The sequence below is a fragment of the Bos taurus genome, chromosome 6 (genome assembly GCF_002263795.3).
Source record: "Bos taurus isolate L1 Dominette 01449 registration number 42190680 breed Hereford chromosome 6, ARS-UCD2.0, whole genome shotgun sequence".
NCBI lineage: Eukaryota > Metazoa > Chordata > Mammalia > Artiodactyla > Bovidae > Bos > Bos taurus.
Window position 1 is genome coordinate 59,355,901 of NC_037333.1, and position 22,572 is coordinate 59,378,472.

Consider the following 22,572-nt stretch of genomic DNA (forward strand, 5'->3'; position numbering starts at 1 on the left):
GCCTCTCCTGCGTTAGAGGCAGATTCTTTACTGCTGAACCACTGGGGAAGCCCCTTGGTGCTGATGATGGTGGTGATTTAGTCACTAAGTTGTGTCCGACTCTTGCTTCTCCATGGAGTGTAGCCCGCCAGGCTCCTCTGTCCATGGGATTTTCCAGGCAAGAATACTGGAATAGATTGCCATTTCCTTCACCAGGGGATCTTCCCGACCCAGGAATCGAACCGGCGTCTCCTGCATTGCAGGCAGATTCTTTACCGACTGAGCTATGAAGGAAGCCCTATGGTGCTGTTAGCAAGCATAAAATAGACACTAGCAAAAGCTGACCAATCAGAATAGATAGGGCTTGACTTCTAACCAATCAGAACAGAGGCCACTGTAAACAACCAGGATGCCCCGCCCTCACCACCAGGAAAAGGCTCTTTTTCAGTAGGGCCAGGACTTGGGCTCGAGTCTCTGCTCTTGAATATACGCCACTATACTGGCTCAGCACCAGACTTTCCAGCAGTGAAATCTGATTGCCGGTTTCAAGCCCTCCTTCTGTTCCTCCTAAGCCTTCAGCAGCAATCTGTATCCAAGTCTGGATATAGAAATGTCATGAAGGGAGAGGACAGAGTGAAGCTATGTGTACACCAGAACAGATATGTGTACACTAGTGTTGGGGTGTTTGGGGTGAACCGCCGCCTGAAGAAAAGTTACGTGAAGCAGGGGGACAATCCATGAAATAGCCTGGAGCAGCTGTCCACAGTGACGAGTAACAGCATTCTCCCTTCCCCAGGATCTTGAGAAATTTTTGGAAGGAAAATACATTTCCTGCTGTATATAGAAGATGTGATTTTAAAATACGATGATGCTGACTGTTATTAAAGGAACTGGTGGGTGGAAACATCGGGAATGCTTGGCATGGACATGAGGAGAACCCAGGGTAAGGTTTAAGAACATCATCTTTGGAGTCGGATAGAACTCTAGGCATGGCACTGACATTTACAGGTGAAGTGACCTAAATCAAACCTCCCTCCCTAAAGCTCCTGAATCGTGTGTGTGTGTGTTAGTTGCTCAGTCCTGTCTTACTCTGTAGCAGAACTGTAGCCCTCCAGGCTCCTCTGTCTGTGGGATGTCCCAGGCAAGAATCCTGGAGTGGGTTGCCAAGGGAATCTTCCCACCCAGGGATCTAACCCACCTGGGAGGCCACTCCTTAGTCTATAAAATAGATGTAATAACAGTGCCTAACTCCCAGGGCAGCTGTGAGGGTTAAAAGAATATGTGTTTCCAGTTGTTGAGTACAGTGACTGGAATGTTCAGGCAATGCCAGGCATCACTGCAGAGAGCAGTGATATCATCACCTTCGTCATTACCACACTCTGAAGTATTTTGAGTCCTTAAACACACACACACATGCACAGAAGAAAAACCCAAGGTAGGAACGTGTGCATATTTCCACCTAATCTCCAAATGGCCGAGGAAGAGAAAGCAATGTGGCAAATCAGGAATGCGAGAGGCCAAATTTGAGAGCTGTTGAGAAAGTTGCCGTGGGCAGGGTAGTGAGCTCCGAGCTCAGGAGATTCCTAAGGAGTTCATGCAAGGAAATTACCAAAAAAAAAAAAAAAAGAGAGAGAGAGACGGCTTAATTTGGCTTTAGGCAAGAAGCCTTTGGTACAAGGGTTTGGCCACAATCCGACAAGAGAGGAAGTGGTTAATGGTGGTTATAGAAGACAAGGCAGGTAATGAGAAGCACTTTTTTTTTTTTTAGATTTACGAGGGCATCTCAATCTGTCAGACTTTATCCCTTGCCTTTTCATTGCCCCTCTGGGAATATTAAGGTGGTCAGGAAGTAATGCTAGTTAATTCCATATTTTTACACAATGTTTTGATTCAAATACTTTCAAGGTGATTTTGGTTGGCACTGATGAGGTGAGGGCAGGTCAAGTAAGGTGAAGTGAGTTGAGGAAAGTGAGGCCAGGTGAAACGAAGTGAGGTATGTATTCTCCTACCGTGTAGGAGAGAGTGGAAATTAGTATGACCTCTCTGTAAAGCAATGAGGCAGTGTATCTCAAAATGCCTTAAAATGGTCGTTCATTTGAGCGAAAACTTTGGAGTAGTATTCTACAGAAATGATCAGAAATTTTGCCAAGGAAGGCCATTGTGTTGTTTCTATGACTAGCAAAAAGCTAATACGACAAAAACTATAAAGAAACATAAAAATCTCCGCAGTGGTTATATCTGGGTATTTTCATTATGAAAAATTGTTGTTTCAGTTTACTTTTAAGATTGTCCTAAATTTTTCCAATATGTTGCTTATAAGAAAAATAAAGTCATTAAACAAAAATCCACTTCCTCCTTTCAGTTCCTCCTCTGCCTCCCTCCCTCTGCAAACTCAGGACCTAGTTATTCTGGTAATATCAGGCACAGAATGATACATTGTGGATTATGTCCTTGATCCTCTCTTCTTTTGTTGATTTTGCTGTGGACTGGGATTGTATGGCCTTTCTCCAATGTGGATGGACCCCTGCCCAATATATTCTCATTGTCACTGATCCACAAAAACTCTGCCACATTGCTTCTCATCAAAGCCAAACTGGGCAGGGCAACTTGCCAGTGGCATGCTCAGGTTTCGCTCAGCATATGCTGCTTAGAGTTCATCTTGTTTCAGAGAACTGGAAAGGGCTAGGGAAGAAGGAAGGAGAGAGAATCATTTTCCTATTCACTAATATTTCTCTTTAGGAGATTAAAAGTCATACCTGATATCCTCAGCTGGGTATATCTTGGCTGTTGATAACCTGCTTTTTGAGTTTCCTAGATCAACAAGAAGACAGCAGGGTTGAGCTGACAATTAGCAGAGGAGAGGCTCTTTCACGAATTCATTCATCCATTTGCAAATATTTGTTAAATTCCTCATCTGGGTCAAGCATTGTTCTAGGTTCTAAGAATATAGCTGTGAACAAATCAGGAAAAAAAATCTCTGCCTTGATGGAGCTTCTGTTCTAGTTGGGGTGAGAGTCAATGACCGTCAACAGTGCAATGAAGAAAAATTCAGCAGAGTAACAGAGGTAGAGCAGGATGGAGTATGTGTGTTTATGGGTGTGTGTTTCTCACCTATGTTCAGTGGCCAGCTGCTGAATAGCAAAACTGGTGTCAAATTAGATTTCTTCAGGGTTGGAACTTTATGAGGAAAGAGATGGGGGGCGGGGCAAAGGGAGCTGAAGATGTATGTATGGGAACGATGACAGTTTCCTCCTGTAGAATATGATCTGGGAAAGTCAGAAGGTCAGAACAGGAGGTCAAGAGATAGGACTACTGTAGGTCCTGGTGGGATCAAAGAAATGGAGTGAGAGTCAAGAGAGAGTAAACTGGAAAAAATAAAAGTGGGCAGTAGTTGAGATGCTTAATATTAACACTGTAAGTAGATTGTTTGACAGAGTCTAAGGTTGGACCATGGCCATGGTTGAGGTAGGATGGAGGACAAAATTATTGAAGGAGAGGAGGAAACAATGAAAATGAATAGAGGGCTGAACTTGGGTCAGGAATCCTGAGTCTGAGTCACAGCTTAGTTACTGACTAGCTGTAATCTTGAAAAAGTTATTCTACCATTCTCAGCCTTCATTTCCCTGACTGTAAAATTCCACTTCAGTGAGCAGTGGGAAGTTTCAAATGGTATTAATATATGTGACAGTATTTCAAAACCAGGAAAATACTCTCTGTATGTTAGGGATTGTATCCACTTGCCGAATGATGCAAGATAACTTTTCCATAGGTAGTGAACCAAAACGAGAATCAATAGAACTCCAGACTTTCCGTTTCTGGGACACTGAATCATCTGAATGACTACCAAAGGAAAATAATAAATCAGTCAAATGGATGACTCTTTGGGACTGTCCTGTTGACAGTCTTTCCAGTTCTTTTTCTGTGATGAATAGTTCTAGATGTATGGTGTCTAATGACTTAAAATCTTTTTGCAGGTGAGAGGCATGGCTTTGAGGGCAGGGAGTAGGCACAAGAACTAGGAGGAGAAAGGTGGTTAAGTAATTCAACCTTCCAGTCAAAGAATAATTGCAATAAGCTGCTTTGTTCAGTTGTTTTAAAGGAATTTGATTTACCCTCAAATGAAACCAGGGAAGCTCATTAGGATGAACTTCCCTGCTGGCTCAGTGGTAAAGAATCTGCCTGTAATGTAGGAGCTACAGGAGACAAGGTTCGATCCCTGGGCCGGGAAGATCCCCTGAAGGAGAGCATAGCTAACCCACTCCAGTATTCTTGCCTCAGAATCCCATGGACAGAAGAGCCTGGCAGGCTATGGTTCATAGGGTCACAAAGAGTCAGACACAACTGAAGTGATTTAGCACGCACACACAAACATTAGGACAACAAAGATGGAAAAGACACAAACGCTGGAAGAAGGAAGTGCTTGTTTTGGAAGGCATTGCTGAGGAAAGCCATTTAGCACACCTGCTAAAGAAGGCCCTGTGATAGAGGGATGCAGAATCATAAGTATTTTAATATTTGTAAGCACCATGTTCTTTCATTTTCTTTACTTCCTTTGACTTGTTGTTGTTGTTGTTCAGTCACCAAGTTGTGTCCGACTCTTTGTGATCCCATGAACTGCAGCACGGCAAGGCTTCCCTGTCCTTCACTATCTCCCAGAATCTGCTCAAACTCAAGTTCATTGATTCTGTAATGCCATCCAATTGTCTCATCCTCTATTGCCCCCTTCTCCTCTTGCCCTCAATCTTTCCCAGTGTCTAAGTCTTTTCCAGTTAGTTGGCTCTTCACATCAGGTGGCCAAAGTATTGGAGCTTCAGCTTCAGCGTTAGTCCTTCCAATGAGTAATCAGGGTTGATTTCCTTTGGGATTGACTGGTTTGATTTCCTTGCTGTCCAAGGACTTTGACTTAACCCCAGCTCTACTAATGCAAACCTTGCCTGTGCCCTCATGACCAGACTCTAAACTTCTACTGCCCATTTGAAGAATAGGTGCCTGGGACTTCCCTAGTGGCCTGGTGGTTAAGAGTCTGCCTTGCAGTGGGCTCAGTTCCAGAGGAACCTAAGGACCATCTGAGCCAGTTCCTTAAAGTAGCCCTCCTCTAAAGAATCATTGCCGGTTCAGTTTCCCAGATCCAAGGAGAATATGAAGGCCTTCCCAGGGGGCACTAGTGGTAAAGAATCTGCCTGCCAAGCAGGAGATGCAAGAGATGTGGGTTAGATCCTGGGTTTGGGAAGATCCCCTGGAGAAGTAAATGGCAACCCACTCCAGTATTTTTGCCTGGAAAATCCCATGGACAGAGGAGCCTGGTGGGCTACAGGCCATGGAGTTACAAAAGAGTCAGGCATGACTTAGCAACTAAATAACAACAGCAAAGGAAGATAAGAAGCAATAGGATCTGAGAAGTGGAAAGAAATCACAGAAGACTTAGCACGAGAAGCTAAGCTAATTTACATACTGAAGAGCTAGCGGAGAGAGGAAAGGTGGAAGGGAGAAGAAAAAATATAGGCTGAGTATTGGGGAGAATTTGGATTTGGGAAATTTGCTAAGGCTTATGAATTGGATTTCTGTTGATATTCTTTGAGAGATATGAATAAAGATTGAAATTTAGTTTTTATTAATTTTGAGTACAGTAATATGCTTCCTTATCTGTGACTCTATGCAGAGACTTGGTCACATGGCTTTTCTTAGGGTTATGTTGTTGTTTTCGTTCATTCGCAAAGTCATGTTCGACTCTTTGCAACCCCATGGACTGCAGCAGGCCAGGCTCCCCCGTCCTTCACTGTCTCCCAGAGCTTGCTCAAATTCATGCCCATTGAGTCAGGGATGCTATCTAACCATCCCATAGCATCACTGTTGTATTTAAGTAAAATAAAATGCTTAGCATACTACCTGCCCACCCCACCAAATTAGGTTTATACTTGATTGCTTTTTATGTTAGGGAAACGACGATTTCTTTCACACTTCTGTTTCTGGTATCCAAACACTAGTGTTAGTACTATAGACACTTTAAAAAGCTATCTAGGAAGTTTTAGGCAGTTTTGGAGAATTCTAACATATTTGTTTTCATCCATCTAAAGAAGAATTCATTTCCTACAAATCCCCTCTTATTTGGCTCTGGAAAAGTCCTTCCTTCTGACTAAATTGATTATTTGTTTCATTTTTAAAAAGATAGACTAAGGATTCAACTTATTGTTCGAGAACTTACTGTTCAAGTATAAACAACACCAGCTTTAATCTCTTGTTGTGTATGCATGCTGTTGTTTAGGCCCCAAGTAGTGTCTGACTCTTTGTGAGCCCACGGACTAGTCTGCCAGGCTCCTCTGTCAATGAGATTTCCCAGGCAAGAAGACTGGAGTGGGTGGCCATCTCCTCCTCCAGGGGATCTTCCTGACCCAGGGATTGAACCTGAGTTTCCTGCTTGGCAGGTGGATTCTTTACCACTGAGCTACCTGGGAAACCCCGTGTATGTATGTGTCTATGTATATTCTCAAAAAAAAAAAAAAACAACCACTAGCAAGGTGCATCAGAAATTAATAGAAATTATCTATAAGGGGAAAATTATCTGTAAGGCAAAGAAGGGATGGGGATAAGAGACAAGGATGGAAGTGAGTATTATAAAAATAAAATTTAAAAGAAGAGCACTAGATCTAAAGTCAGAGAGACTTGAGTTCAAATTCCAATCCTGCAACTAACTACCTTGAGAGTCCCTTGGACTGCCAGGAGATCCAACCAGTCCATCCTAAAGGAGATCAGTCCTGGGTGTTCATTGGAAGGACTCATGTTGAGGCTGAAACTCCAATACTTTGGCCACCTGATGTGAAGGGCTGACTCATTGGAAAAGACCCTGATGCTGGGAAAGACTGAGGGCAGGAGGAGAAGGGGACGACAGAGAATGAGATGGTTAGATGGCATCACCGATTCAATGGACATGGGTTTGGGTGGGTTCCGGGAGTTGGTGATGGACAGGGAGGCCTGGTGTGCTGCGGTTCATGGGGTTGCAAAGAGTCGGACATGAATGAGTGGCTGAACTGAACTGAACTGAACTAACTACTGATTGACCTTCGAAAACTATTTAATCTCTCTTGGCTTCAGTCCCATTGATAAAATGCAAGGGGTAGCTGGGAATATAAAGTAAGATAACAGCAATGGAATACTTAGTCCAGTGTTTGTAAATAATAAATGATTGATAAATGTTAGTTATAATTAATAACGTCTTGGCTCAGCATGAAAGATCCAGGATTATGTGAATCCTATAAGATTCTTAAGCTTTGTAACTACCCCTTTGTTTGTTTTTGTTCCCCTGTTTGTTTGTCCTACATTCTTAGGAGGAAAATCCTTAAGAGAATAGGTTTATACTTGTCTTTGAGGACAGCAGGAATGAGATGTTCTTACTCTGTAGCCATTTTGGTGTAGGATGAAAGAGTGATAAGAACTCTAAGGGATAGAGAGAGTGAAAGGAGCTTTAGAGAGGAAATAGAAACAGGTTAAGATTTCGGGGCTTATTGCAAAGAAAGAAGAGAGTCCAGAGTCTGGACTAGAGGATAGTAGCCTGATAGAAGATAGGAGGTTATTTCTATATCCATTATGGATTTCCCCCTTCTTCCTCTTTTATTTTATTTGAAAATTTTCTCCCTTCTTCCTGTTTTAGCATGGAAAGCTAGGAGAGAGCACGGCTATGGATTTTTCTCAGCGTGACTTAAGAATCCTTGGGGTTGTCTTCTTTGTCCCCATCAGGAAATAGCTCTTGACTCCCCCTGTCCAGCAATCAATGCTTCATTGTTTATGAAGCTGAGGAAGTCCTTGGTGCAGATTGTATAATCCAGTCCAGACCTTTAGCATCTAATGCCTCTTTTAAAAAGAAACCAAAGCCTCTTTTCCTCCTGACATTTCAAGGTCCAGCTGAACCCAACAGCTTCCAAGAATTCTGCCCCTTGGCTACCTGTGTGATACTGGGCAAGTTTTTAAACCTCCAGCCTGAACACCGGTCTGTCCCCAGTGGAGACCAGCTGTGGGAGGACCATTAAGCCAGATCTCTCTCCCAGCACCAGATTAGTGGTTTTAGCAAGTGTAACAGATGATTTTGTGAATGTGTTTCCACTGTGTGTGTTCCCCCGTGAACTTTTCAGTCTTCCATCCTATTCTCACATCCTTTCCCTTTATAAGATTCACAACTGATCTGAGTCAAAGCCTTTTAAAACTCCATGGCTCCTCCTGCTGCAGGTGAGGCATGGGCCTATAACAGCCAGGTATCTGTGGTTGGAGGCTTGCTGACAATGATGGAAAATGAGTTAATGAAAAGTTGCTCACAGAATTTGTAAGAAGGTAGGAGAAACAGGCTTGGAAATCAAGGAGGCTAGGCAGCAGACACAGTGCGGCCAGGATGCCACCACCCTTACCAACCGTGGCCACCATCCTTGGACATCAATCGTAACACAAGCCTGCCTCCACCACCACCATGGATCCAACACCATTGCTCCTATGACTTTGCACAATTCAGAGTCCTAGGTGGTGGTATCCTAAACGAGAAGTGAAAGATTTTCCATCTTTTCACGTCTACAATAGGTATATGTTGGCTAATCCTCAGAAGATACAGTGCAGCTACACTGGGTTCATGTCCTCTGGTTAACTCTTGAGATGCTAGTGCCAGAAGAAGGCTCTGGCATATAATAGGGGAGGGAATTCCTCAAAATTTGGAAGGAGGATTTAGATGCTGAAGAGCAAGGGGGAAAAAAAGAATGTCCACTGATGTGCCAGAATCTTAATGTTGTAAAGTGAGGGTTTTTTGTTTTTCAACCAAGCCCTTTGCTCTGCCCTCCTCCACATTCTCTCCTGTTGAGCTTGAGCCTGGCCAAGTCCTGTTATGCTTCAGTACCTGAGCAGGTGGATTTGCTCCCTTTCGGCGCCTGGATTCCTGCCATCCATTGCTCAACTCCAACTGCTTGTTGTTTTAACATTGGCCCTCCATCCCCAGCGCCTTCTTCTGGCTGAAGTCTTGGGGTCAAGTTACCTTTCATGAGGCTGCACATCGCCAGCTAATCATAGATCTGGGGACTTGGATTGAATGACCTTTCCCTTCCTTCTTGACTCTTCCCTCTGAGGGTCTTCTCTCTAATCCCTGGATGAGGCAAGAGTGCTAGATTGAAGAGAGACTCAAATTGGCTAACCATGGACTTGGACAAGTAATCTGACTCTATGAGCCTCAGTTTCCTTTTCTGGAAAACCCAGGGAGTGGTGACTGTAAAGATTACTCAAGCAGCTGAATCACAGTGATAGTGGTTCTAACTTCAGTGCCTTATTTTTCTCAACTCCACTTCCTGGGTGTCTGCGTTTCCTGGTTCTCCTACTCTTAATTCTGGTCTGCATTATTTCTATCCCTTTTGTTCCTTTTTAACACACCAGTTATGGAGTCACAGTAAAAAGGGGAATTTTCCAGTCTTCACTCAAGCCAGAGTCCTCCCACTCAGTATCGTGTATACATTGCCCCAAATCACTCAGCCTGAGGACTCTGACTTCCGGGATCACAAGAGAACAGTAGAGGGGTGGGGCTCTCAGCACGTGACCCTCACCCTGCAGCATGGGGTTAAATATCCTCATTTTCTCAGTAAACACGCAGAGGATCTTGGTTACAGTATGTTCCTTTTAGACAGTATGGACTGCAACTTTAGAATCAGATCTCTGCTCCTTGGTTTTACCCAGAAGGAGGAAAAGGCCATACAAAGAGATCTTTTGTTTATTTTATGTACCAGAGGATTGTCTTGCAGGTTTTTCCACTCTGCTGTCCCTGTATTATTTCTTTCCAGGTTTCATAAAAAAATAATGGCTGTCATAAAACAGCCACCATGTGCCGACAACTTGCTTGGCAACAAGCCTAGTTCTAGACGCTGGATCTACGTTACCCCACGTAACCCTCTCAGTGAATGCAGCTGTTTGGCACCGATACCCTCCATCTACACTTGAGGAAACTGAGGCTTCGAGAAGCCATATGACCTTATTCTCGGGACCCTCTCTACCAGACAGTCACCAGTCAGCCCCTGGAGTGGGCTTGGTTTGTTCTCCCCAAGGTCCTCTCAGCTTCCCCACCTCCAGGGGTGGAGGAATGTCTGCTGCCTTTCTGACTCTCTTCTTCCCAGAAGACTCCATGTCTCCTGAAGTGTGCCCAGCTTCAGCTGCCTTGCTGGGAAGGGTGCCACAGACTCTGTGAGGCCAAAGACTCCTCAGTCCTACCACGTTCCTGTTCTCACAGAGGCTGCCATGCTGGGGGTGGGCCCTGGCCGCAAGTATACACTGGGCTCCAGGAACCATGGCTTCAGCATCATCTCCGGGCCTTTTTGGGGTTAGAACAGGAGTGGGATCTAGAAATTTTTTTGAAGAGGTCATTTAGTTCATCTCTTCATATTTACCACTCTGACCCTTTTTCAGTCCACTTCTCAAGTTTGGTGATAGGCTCAGCTTCTCTCAAACTGTTCAAAATAGTTTCCATTTTGACTGAAACCAAATTGCCTTGTTCTACCCTATCATAGACCAGCAATAATTAGTTATGACCTTTAAAATATTAATTTCTTTCCCTCTTTTTCCTTCCTTTCCTTAAAAAATATTAAGCAAGTGCTTTGGGGAGTTGCCTTTGCCTGTTAAGAAATACACAAACTATTGTTATGGGAGTTATAATTGGGGGGATTAATGTGCTTTTCTTTTGCTTTCTCCCTACTTGTTGGAAGAATCATTTTATCCAGAGAAGTGATTAAAATGGTTCCTGAAGAAATTCAAAGAGAAAGAAAGTTAATACTCAGTTTCTGACATCAAAAATGGGATTTCACAACAAGACAATAACTTGAATGCTGGGTCTGGGATGAGGGAAAGGTTATTTCTAAATAATTTAAACTCCCATGTGGTCTAGAGCATAGAGTTTCTCCCATAGAGCAGAGAAGATAACTGTGGTTTTGATTTAGGTTTAGCCAGGAGTCTGTAGGTTGTATCTGGGTTAGAGCCAGGAAACTATAAAGCAGAGGAAATAAATGAGTTGTCTCTTCTCATCTGGGGCATTGTGGGAAGAAGAGGCCATGAAGAGAAGCTAAGTTAGGAGGGAAAGTGGTAAGATCCATGTTCTGATGAAAGGTATATTGGATAAGCTGAAAAGAGACCTCTGGTAGCAGACACTGCTCTGGGCCAGTGGCAGGGTGGGCAGTCCTTTGTGGTATGAAAAGCAGGCTGTGTGTCAGGAAGAGAGAGAGGAGGAGCTCCACAGTCCCAAGTCTCCCTCCATTCCCACTGGAGAGCTAGCGCGCCAGCCCTGATGCTCACTGCACCCACATGGCAGAGGGAGCCTAGGGCAGAGCTCTGAAGGGCCCACAGCTTAAGAAGGAGCTTAGATGAGGCAAGGTACCAGGGGACATGTGGGTGGCAGGGTGGGGATGGAGGGGTAGACCAAGAGCTATGCCAGTTACAGACATCAGTAATGGGGCCAAACACCTACTAAGGACCTGCGTAAATTCATGGTGCCTTCTTCCCAGCATCATTGCCAAAACCCAAAAGGGACCAACTGAATAAACATTCATTTGACTAAGGTTTAAGTTGGTTTGGGCATTCAGTTGTCTTTCTCCTCTTTACCTAGCAAGTAGCAACAAATAAGATGAGAATACAAAGAAAACACTTTCTTTGCACATCCAAGTTGTATGGTGAAGATATTTAAGTCTCAGTTCAGTTCAGTCACTCAGTCATTTCTGACTCTTTGTGACCCCATGAACTGCAGCACACCAGGCTTCCCTGTCCATCACCAACTCCCGGAGCCTACACAAACTCATGTCCATTGCATCGGTGATGCCATCCAACCATCTCATCCTCTGTCATCTCCTTCTCCTGCCTTCAATCTTTCCCAGCATCAGGGTCTCTTCCAGTGAGTCGGTTCTTTGCATCAGGTGCCCAAAGTATTGGAGTTTCAGCTTCAGCATCAGTCCTTCCAATGAATATTCAGAACTGATTTCCTTTAGAATGGACTGGTTGGATCTCCTTGCAGTCCAAGGGACTCTCAAGCGTCTTCTCCAACACCCCAGTTCAAAAGCATCAATTCTTCGGCGCTCAGCTTTCTTTATAGTCCAACTCTCATATCCATACATGACTACTGGAAAAACCATAACTTTGACTAGACAGACCTTTGTTGGTAAAGTAATGTCTCTGCTTTTTTAATATGCTGTCTAGGTTGGTCAGAGCTTTTCTTCCAAGGAGCAAGCGTCTTTTAATTTCATGGCTACAGTCACCATTTGCAGTGATTTTATTTAAGTCTATTATCCAATATTTCAGTGGAAGAAAATCAGCTTTTTCTATTTCATGCCAGTGATTTCATTTTTTAATACTTTCTTGGTCCTGATGGCTAACCTCTGGAAAGTTCCTGAGTGTTTATATCCTCTGAAATTGAGAGTATGTTCTTCTTTTCCTCCTCATCAACATCAGTGACAACAAAAAGTAGGAAAGTTTACTGTTATGAGCTGAAATGTGTCCCCACGAATACATATGTTGAAGTTCTAGCCCCTAGTTCATTAGCCTGTGACTGCATTTGGAGAGAGGGCCCTAAAGAGGTAATTAAGTTAATGGGAGACATTACTTTGCCAATAAAGTCCATCTAGTCAAGGCTATGGTTTTTCCAGTAGTCATGTATGGATGTGAGAGTTGGACTATAAAGAAAGCTGAGTGCCGAAGAATTGATGCTTTTGAACTGTGGTGTTGGAGAAGACTCTTGAGAGTCCCTTGGACTGCCAGGAGATCCAACCAGTCCATTCTAAAGGAGATCAGCCCTGGGTGTTCTTTGGAAGGAATGATGCTAAGGCTGAAACTCCAGTACTTTGACCACCTCATGCGAAGAGTTGACTCATTGGAAAAGACTCTGATGCTGGGAGGAATTGGGGGCAGGAGGAAAAGGGGATGACAGAGCATGAAATGGTTGGATGGCATCACTGACTCGATGGAGTTTGAGTGAACTCTGAGAGTTGGTGATGGACAGGGAGGCCTGGCGTACTGCAATTCATGGGGTCGCAAAGAGTCGGACATGACTGAGTGACTGAACTGAACTGAACTGAGAAAGGACTCTAAGCTTATCTGACTGGTGTCCTTATAAGAAGGCAAAATTATGACACACTAAGAAACACCAGGGATGTCCACATAGAGCAGAAAGACCATGTGAGGACACAGTGAGAAGGCAGCCGTCTGCAAGCCAAGGAGAGAGCCCTCAGCAGAATCCTGCCAACACAGTGATCATCAGCTTCCAGCCTCCAGAACTGTGAGAAATAAATTCTGTTGGTTTAGCCACTCAATCAGTCGTCTTTTGTTATGGCAGCCCTAGCAAATGAATATACGTACCTTTCTTTGTTTTTGCCTGGATAACAGAATTGTGCAAGTGAGTGTCCCATGGTTTAAGAGAGCCCCACCTGGAGTCCATTACTGGCACATTTTTTACAGTTGCAGAGTTCTGAGGATATTGCTAAGTATATTCCCATTATTTAGCATAAAAGTGCAGCCAGGGCATGATGGATCAGTGATGGTATTAACTGAGCACATACGATCTGGGGGTCCTTGCAGCTCTCACCCTTCTGTGTGCAGGCAGGAGACGGAGTGACAGAGGCACACGAGGATGGCAGCTGGGTGCTCTCCTTACCCATCTGAGCCATTTTTCTGTGACAGATGCTTCTTTTATACTGACGGGGAGGCATGGAATTAGTAGCACACAATGAGAGACAGCATAAAAAACTGAAATGTAATCTTGAGCGTTGATCACAGTACAAGATGTGTAGGGAAAAACTTCAGGAAGTTTGTCATTTAGCAGAAACCTTCCAGCTGGGAGGGTGACAGAAACCCGTTGACTTGTCATCCGAAGGCCTGGGGTCTTGTGAGTATTCTTAATGAGCAATGCTTTCAACCAGCTGGAAACCAGCTCCTTAACCGACATCTGGAAATCACTCATGGAAGTCAGGGGGCCCCTCCTAGAAATGGGGCTCTGAGAAAACACAGCTCTGAGAAAGAGACTACAAATGAGGCTCTGAGAAAGCCATTTGTAGAAAATGCACCCTGTACATAGTCATAGGCTTTTTTTTTTTTTTTTTTTTCCCTTTTCTGTTTTTTGTTATGGAAATAGGGTTGACCCAAGATATTCTGGGAATAAGTCAGCCTGAAGCCCTCAGCATCCTGCCCTAGGGATCCGGGGCTGAGGGAAAGAAGTCTTGCCCTCTACTGTGTCCAAGGTACTCAATTCTTGTCACATTCTGTGTCTGAGCTAAGGACATTAGGATCACTTGAAACACCAGGCAGGACTAAGAGCATCAATAGGGTGCCACCTGCCTTGAATCTATCTTTCTGTTCCCTCCAGCCCAGAGTATAAACTTTGACTTCATCTATCACATACGAGTGCACATCTATCAACTCTCTTGATAATCATTCACAGGGTCTTATTCAAAATGAAAAGACTTTCTCCCTTTCAGCTGGAGTCCAGAGGGGAATTTTTTTCTGAAAGTGGAGAACTGTCTTTCCCACTCAGCCACCACTTATTTTGGGGGTAGAATACCAGGAGATGTCCTGAGAAAATGCTGACACATCTGTTTTGACTTTGGCCCAAGAGCATGTTTACTTACTTCTCTAAGCTGGGAAAGACTGAAGGCAGGAGAAGGGAACAATAGAGGACGAGATGGTTGGATGGCATCACTGACTCAGTGGACTTGAGTTTGAGCAAACTCCGGGAGATGGTGAAGGACAGGGAAGCCTGGTGTGCTGTAAGCCATGGGGTCACAAAGAGTCAGACACGACAGTGACTGAATAGCAGCAACCAGGCAGCATTTCAAGGACAACAGTTTTCAATACACCCAGGTCCTCCTGCCTGGCACCTTGCACTCTCTTCTAATCCTGTGGTTAGAGAAACACCCCAGTTCTCTCCGTGCCCCAGAGCCTTGGAACTCCTTTTAAGGGGATGGACGAACAAGACTTCTGGGCTGTTGGAGGTCTTTGCTATCTGAGTATCGCAACAGCAAATCATCTGATCTCTTCCTTTAGATAAGCAGGGCCAGAGTTAAGACAAAGAATCTTGTTCGTCATGGAATAACAAAATGCTAGAACTAGAGATGCCTCCCAGGTCATCTGGGCCACAAGACACAAATAAGAAAACTAAGACCCAGAAAGAAGAAATAACCTTGCCAAGGTCACATGGGCAGTAGTAACAACACCAGCTGGTCCCATTTACTGAGCACCTACTACATTAGCATTTTACTCATATGAGGTCTCCCTAAAACAACTTTCCAAGGTAGGTACTATTATCTCTGATTTACAGAAAGGATATGGAAGCCAAGAGCAGCCAAGTGCCTTGCCCAGGGACTCCCAGTTGAGCACAAAGCCAGATTCCCAGCACATACTTGGCTACTGCTCTCTGAAGTAATACCCTGTTTTGGTGGAATTGTCAGAATGCTGGATTTTCCATACCTAATATATGATGGACAGGTTGCTATTGTGGTTTCATAAGTGACCACTATATACCAGGGTGCAAAAAAACAAAAAACAAAAAACTGGCCTTCCCAGGGTGAAAGGATTCTACCTCTCCGTTCATCTTTCCTCAGGCCTCTCCAAAGAGGCTGCGAAATGTTGACAAACGAGATCAAGTGCCAGCCACTGTGCATTTACTTCCTGATGATGTGTAGCCCTGGCATTTGCTGCAAGACACAGAAAAGCAAAGAGGATGTTAGCTTTCTCACGAGGTGGTGTGAAATCAGAGTCTCTGTGCAGGTCTGGGAGGTGGGGCAGAACTGGTTTGTGCCTCTTCTTAACCCTTCCCTCTCAGCACTGAGAGGTGTCTTTCCTTCCTTTATGTTCCAACAGCCCCCTGCAAAGCCTTCCTCCAGGCCAGGAGCTTTGCCCCACAACAACATACTTGCCTCAGGTGACATCTCTCTGGGCTCCTACTCTCTGCCTGCCCTAAGCTGGCTGATCCCTGATCCCTGTGCTCAGGGCAAAACCTCCTTCCTTTTAGGCAACACATCTGGAATTTAAAGGGTAGAACAATTAAGTTTCTGAGCAGTCTGTCAGGAATATATTTGGGGAGCCAGGAAGGCTTTGTAGGGGGGACATATGATCACAATCTGATTTCCCAATTTCTAGGGTTGCCATGAGCCTGATACTCTGGTTCCTTCCTCCCAAACTCTGGGGGGCAAGATTTCCAAGGCTCTGCCGATGCCAAGTACACAGTAAGTGACACTTATTTGTATTTGTGTCCTCAGACAAATGCTATACCTAGTGTGTGTGTGTGTGTGTGTGTGTGTGTGTGTGTGTATGCTTAGTCTCTCAGTCGTGTCTAACTCTTTGTGACCACATGGACTGCAGCATTCCAGGCCTCCCTGTCCCTCACCATCATCCCATTTTACTGGTGAAGAAACTGAGATTCAGTGACTTACCAAATTCTTATAAGGAGGAAGTGTGCGAGAGGTCCACGTGACCTCATAGCATGCTCTTACGTCTGTGCAAGGGCACAGGTCTGTCAGCTCAAAGTGCAGCTGTAGCTCAGGTTGAAGAGACTTGTACTAGCCCGTGAGAGCTGATCATTTGACTTTCAGGAATTTTTGTGAGCCAACTGTTAAACACAGCCATTATTAAAATAAGAAATGCTATAACTTATAAGAAAATAAATTATAGCAAAAACAAAGGTAATAAATAATAAAAACTGACCACTATTATCAATGCTGTTATTCAAGCCTGTTTTATCTGTACAGTGGAAATGCTAAATAATGCTGAACTATTGCACTCTCTTCCTAAGCAGGTGTTTGGTGATAGCACCTTGGTATCTTGAAATCAACCATGGTGGGATTATTCATACCATGGAAATTGGCAAAGGCTCAGGGCTTTTTCTTTCTAGAGAGCCAGTTTTTAAACATTTACTAGCAAGCCAATGCTCTAGCTAATTACCTCCTCATCACAGACAACAAACCTTTATATCCTGGGGCTAAAAGAACACATAAATCTAAAATAGTATTCTCCAGACTTATTTTATATTGGGCAAAACTATTTTTTCAAATATCATGCAGAAACCCAGGAACTGAAATAAAGAAAAGCAAAGCTCAACTAGTTGTCATTTTAAGGCTTTAAGCTTTGTGGTGGACTTCTACATATAACATAGCAATAAATGATGAAAGGTCTTTGTCAAGCCTTTTCTCCGGCTTGAGAAAGAAGCTTTTTTGGTCTAAGAAGTCATTTCTATGAAGCCACACCCCTACATGAATGACTGTTCTCCTATCTGCCCCCTCATCATTGATATTCACCGAAGTCCCGTTCTTGATCCCTCCCTTGTCAATGTGTATACTCTATCTGATCTTCATTCTGTGTCCTCGGCTACCAAATTCATATGTATCAATTGTTGGTTTCTGAAAGATCCCAATAAATAGAACTTTTCCTCTTCCATGTTCTAAATGAACATGGAGTTAAAACAGATGCTAAAAATAAGGAACAAGGATATGTTGTATTGCACAGGAAATTATAGCCATTATCTTGTAGTAACTTTTAATGGAGTATAAACTGTAAAAATACCAAATCATTATGATGCACACTTGAAGCTAATATAATATTGTAAATCAACTATACTTCAATAAAAAAGATACTGAAAACATACAGAAAATCAATTATATTTCAACACATTAACAATAAAAAAGGAAATAATTCCATTTACAATAGCATCAAAAAGAATGAACTACTTATGAATAAATTTAACCAAGATTTGTATACTGAAAACAATGAAATATTGCTGAAATATATTTAAGAAAACTTAAGTAAATGGAAGCACACTCTGTGTTCATGAACTGGGAGCCTTAATTTTGCCAATTTGGCAATACTCTGCAAAGCGATCTATCCAATGGAATTGTCCTTGCAAAAAAAAAGTATCAACTTTTTTTTGTGGGGGGGGAGGGCAAAAGTGAAGAAGCTGACCTGAATATCCATATGGAATTCAAGGGATCCAAAATAGTCAAAACATTCTTGAAAAAGTAGTGCAAAGCTGGAGGATTCACTCTTTCCAATTTCAAAACTTACTACAAGACTAAGGTAATTAAGACTGATGCTGACATAAGGGTAGACATGGATCAATGAAATAGAACTGAGAGTTTAGAAACAAACCCATAACTCAGCAGTGAATTTTTTGACATCGATTTTTGACAAGGGTGCCAAGACAATTAAAAAGGGATATAATAGTTTTTCCAATAAATTCTAGTGGGACAACAAAATACCCAAAGAATGAAGTTGGACCCCTACCTCACACCACAGGCATAAATTAACTCAACATGGATCAAAGATGTAACAGCCAAACTAGAAAACATAGGGGAAAAAAATAGGGTAAAATCTGCATGACTTTAGATTGGCAATGAATTCTTAGATATGACACAAAAAGCACAAGCACAAAAGAAAAAAACATAAATTTGGCTTCATCAAAGTGAAAACCTTTTGTCACCAAAGGACATTATCAAGAATATGAAAAGGATGGGAGTGCCCTGGTGATCTGGTGGTTAGGATTTGGTGCTTTCACTGCCAAGGCCTGGGTTCACCCTCAGGTCAGGAAACTGAGATCCTGCAAGCCACGTGGTGTGGCCCCCAATTTTTTTGGATTATATAAAAAAAGAATATGAAAAGGTAACCCATATAATGGGAGTAACTCTTTTCAAATCATATATCTGATATGGGTCTGGTATCCAGAATATATAAAGAACTTTTATAACTCAAAACCAAAAAGGCAACCCAATTAAAAATGGGTAAAAGACTTGAACAGATGTTTCTCCAAAGAATATATACATATGAGTGGCCAATAAGCACGCAAAAACATTATTAACATCGTTAGTCATTAGGGAGGGGCTTCCCAGGTGGTGGCTAGTGGTAAAGAACTCACCTGCCAATGCAGGAGATATGAGACGCAGGTTTGATTCCTGGGTCAGGAATTTCCCTGGAGGAGGGCATGGCGACCCACTCCAGTATTCTTGCCTGGAGAATCAATCCCATGGACAGAGAGACCTGGTGGGCTACAGTCTATAGGTTCGCAGAGTCAGACACAACTGAAGCTACTTAGCAAGCACACAGCAGTCACTAGGAAAATGCAAATCAAAACCACAGCAGACACCCTTTCACACCCACTAGGATGGCTATAATTTTTTTAAAAAAAGAGAGAGAAAACAGGGGAAAAAAGGAAAAAAAAGCCCTGTGTCGGCAATAATATGGAGAAATTAGAACCCACATACAGTGCTGGTGGGAATGTAAAATGTGTCACTGCTATGCAAAACAGTTTGGCAGTTCCTTAAAAGTTAAACATAGAATAATGGAATTATAATACAACCTAGCAATTCCACTCCTAGGTAGGTGCATACCCCAAAGAAACAAAAACAAGTGTTCAAACAAAAACTTGTACATGGATATTCCTGGAAGAATTATTCATAATACCCCAAACACTAGAAACAACACCAGTGTTCATCAGATGCTGAATGGATAAATAAATGTGATATGTCCAAACAATGGCATAAAAAAAAATGAAGTACTGATATATGTGATAGCATGGGTGAATTTTGGAAATAAGCTAAAGAGAAAAAATGCCAGTCATAAACAGCCACATATTATTTGATTCTATTTATAGGAAATGAGCAGAATAGGCAATTCTATAGAGACCGAAGGCAGATCAGTGATTGCCAGGGACTGGAGTGAGAGGGTATGGAGAGTGACTTCTTACTGGGTAAGGGTTTCTTTTGCAGGGGGCGGGGGCAGTGATGAAAATGCTCTGGAATTATATAGTGATGACAGTTATCCAACATTGTGAAGGTAATAAAAGCCACTGAATTGTCCACTTTAAAAGTATTGGTGAATATTATATTATGTTACTTTTACCATCTGTTCTTAAAATGAGATGAAAATGTCATGTTTATTACTGGTGGAGACTGGAGGACATTGGGGATCTTAGCTTAGCATAAAAGCCAAATGGGCCTGCTAACTGAGCCCCCAAATTCAGTAGGTTTACCCAATCTGGTAAGCAATCCTCCCAGGCGACAATGGATCTGAGAGGATTTCAGAGAGGAAAGAACAGAGGGAAGCTTGTCTACTGTTAGGCTCCCTTTCAAGAGGAAGAGGAAATTGCATAGCCACTAAAGCCCAATCATTCCCAAAGTTATCAGAGGTGGAACTACCGCTCCAGAAGCGCAAAGAAAACAGAGGCAGAGAGAGGCCATATTCACTGAACTCACTATCCATGAAGGGAAGCATCAGGAGAAGTGATGGTGATAACTTCCTCGTTAGTAATACACATTCAGATGTAGAAAAGAAATAGGGTTTCTTTGTTTTACATAATAGTTTGTAGTTTGTTTTCTTGGGGAGCCAGAATAACTGATACTTAGCTTTACAAATGAACTTATCCATGAAGCAAACAGACTCACAGAGAGAACAGACTTGCGGTTGCCAAGGGGAAGGGGGTGGGGAAAGGCTGGATTGGGAATTTGGGATTAGCAAATGCAAACTATTACATATAACACAAGAACTATACTCAATATCCTGTGATAAACCATAATGGAAAAGAATATGAAAAATAACACATATATATATACACATATATATAAAACTGTATCCCTTTGCTGAACAGCAGAAATTAAACACAACACTGTAAATCAAGTACAGTGAAATCAACTTTTAAAAAATACTTGGAGAGATGAAGGTGGTATGCCTTCGGCTCATCTCCCGGGCAGCGTGAATGGTGCAGAGATGGTGGTCCATGCCTATTGGTGGGGGAGGGGCTCTAGACAAAACTGACTCCCAGCAACTCCTTACTCTTGGAGACACGCTTAAATTAAAAAAAAAAAAAAAAAAAACTTGGTCTAGCGATTAAAGACTCTGGTGCTGGGAGGGATTGGGGCAAGAGGAGAAGGGGACGACAGAGGATGGGATGGCTGGATGGTATCGCTGACTCGATGGACGTGAGTCTCAGTGAACTCTGGGAGTTGGTGATGGACAGGGAAGCCTCGTGTGCTGTGATTCATGGGGTCGCAAAGAGTCAGACATGACTGAGCAACTGATCTGATCTGATCTGAGTGATTATAGGCATCTTGGGCTCTTTTGGTTTACAATAATCTCTTTGCGATTAAAAGTCTCTTTTAAGTAAATATTCAGTTAATTTAAAGTTCATCTCCGTGCCTGAACTCTTTTCCCCCTCTTGCTCTTTTTCCTTCAAAATGACTCTATGTTTAAAAAAGCTCATACAATGTCACGGCAAGAGGTAGGAAGTTCTGGATCTTCATGCTGGCCAAGGTGTGGTTTCTGATGCAGTGAGGTGGTTTAATCTGATCTCTGAGTGTTTGGTCCTGGTGCCAGTCAATGAAGGGCCTGGTTTTCTTGGCCATGCACAGGGAGTTGAGCTCTATCTAGCTCATGAGAGCATTTGATGGTGCTGTACCTGCAGACCCTTGGAGTTGCAGTCACATCCTCTGCCAAAGCCCTGCCTCAGCAATGTTTTCTGTGGGTAACCCTGGTTTCATTTCCTTCTCTGCTGGGCAAGTGGAACATGGCAGCAGTGGGGCGGTGGGAAGATGTGGGAACACATCACAGTAAGACAGTGGAGAACCCAGAACTAGTAGCACTAATGCACGTATGTCCCTGCCTCTCACATCGTTCTGCCTCTCCCTGCCATGTGGGGTGTGATAGGGAAACAGCACTGGCTGCAGTGTTCTATGACTCTCTTTGAACAAGTCTGGGGTCCCACTTGATCTTGCAGTATCTCTTCTTGCTCCTCTGTACAAAAATATTTTTAAAATAATTGCCTGGTTTGTTTTTTACTCTGATGTGGGACTTTTGCCACTAACCTCCTGTCCTTTCTCCTAAACTTAGCTTCCCTTTTTCTCCTTTCCAGTTGATATGACACAGAATCCACCAAACAGAATGGATGCTGATCAGAGTGAACACTGGCTGTTACTCAGGTGCTGTCAGCTGAGCAATCTTGACAATGCTCAATGGTTTGACTTGATGGGATTGGATCTTTGAAAAGGGAGTGCCACAGTTCAGAAATTTTGCTCATATTTTGATACGGCCTTTCAAAGCGATTGTCTCACTATGGACAGAAAAGAAACTGGGAGTCAAAGCTGAGCGATGACTTGGACACCTGCCTGGCATCCTCCTCTCCCCTCCCTGAACCACTGAATCACACTGATCCCATCAAGAGTCCCCAAACACCTGATTAAAGGTAAATGAAAAAGACATCCATTCAAGATTTCTGAATGTAGTATTGTTATAAAGTATCACGCTTTATAAACTCATAGTTTTATCCCATTTTCATATATCCAGATACCTTCTGAACTTTGTCTGAGTTCTCTACAGGCATCTCAAGCTTGGTATGTCCCAGGTTACTAGGGGGAGCATTCTGAAAGTGGAAGCAAAGCCTTCAGTGGTTAATCTTTCTCCCCGCCTTGGCTTATCCAGGCTTCCCTCGTGGCTCAGAAGTTAAAGCATCTGCCTGGAATGTGGGAGACCGGGGTTCGATCCCTGGGTCGGGAAGATCCCCTGGAGAAGGAAATGGCAACCCACTCCAGTACTCTTGCCTGGAGAATCCCATGGAGGGAGGAGCCTGGTAGGCTA

At 43.2% G+C, this 22,572-nt stretch overlaps 1 long non-coding RNA gene across 2 annotated transcripts; it reads left to right on the forward strand.

The window, feature by feature from the left end:
* The first annotated feature begins 525 nt into the window (after positions 1-525).
* Positions 526-22,200, forward strand: LOC112447071 (uncharacterized). 2 transcript variants are annotated; one of them, XR_003035138.2, is made up of 2 exons: positions 526-922; positions 21,851-22,200. It is a non-coding gene; the product is annotated as an uncharacterized lncRNA (long non-coding RNA). The 2 variants fall into 2 exon arrangements; XR_003035137.2 differs by lacking the exon at positions 526-922 and adding an exon at positions 15,586-16,184.
* The last annotated feature ends 372 nt before the right edge of the window (positions 22,201-22,572 follow it).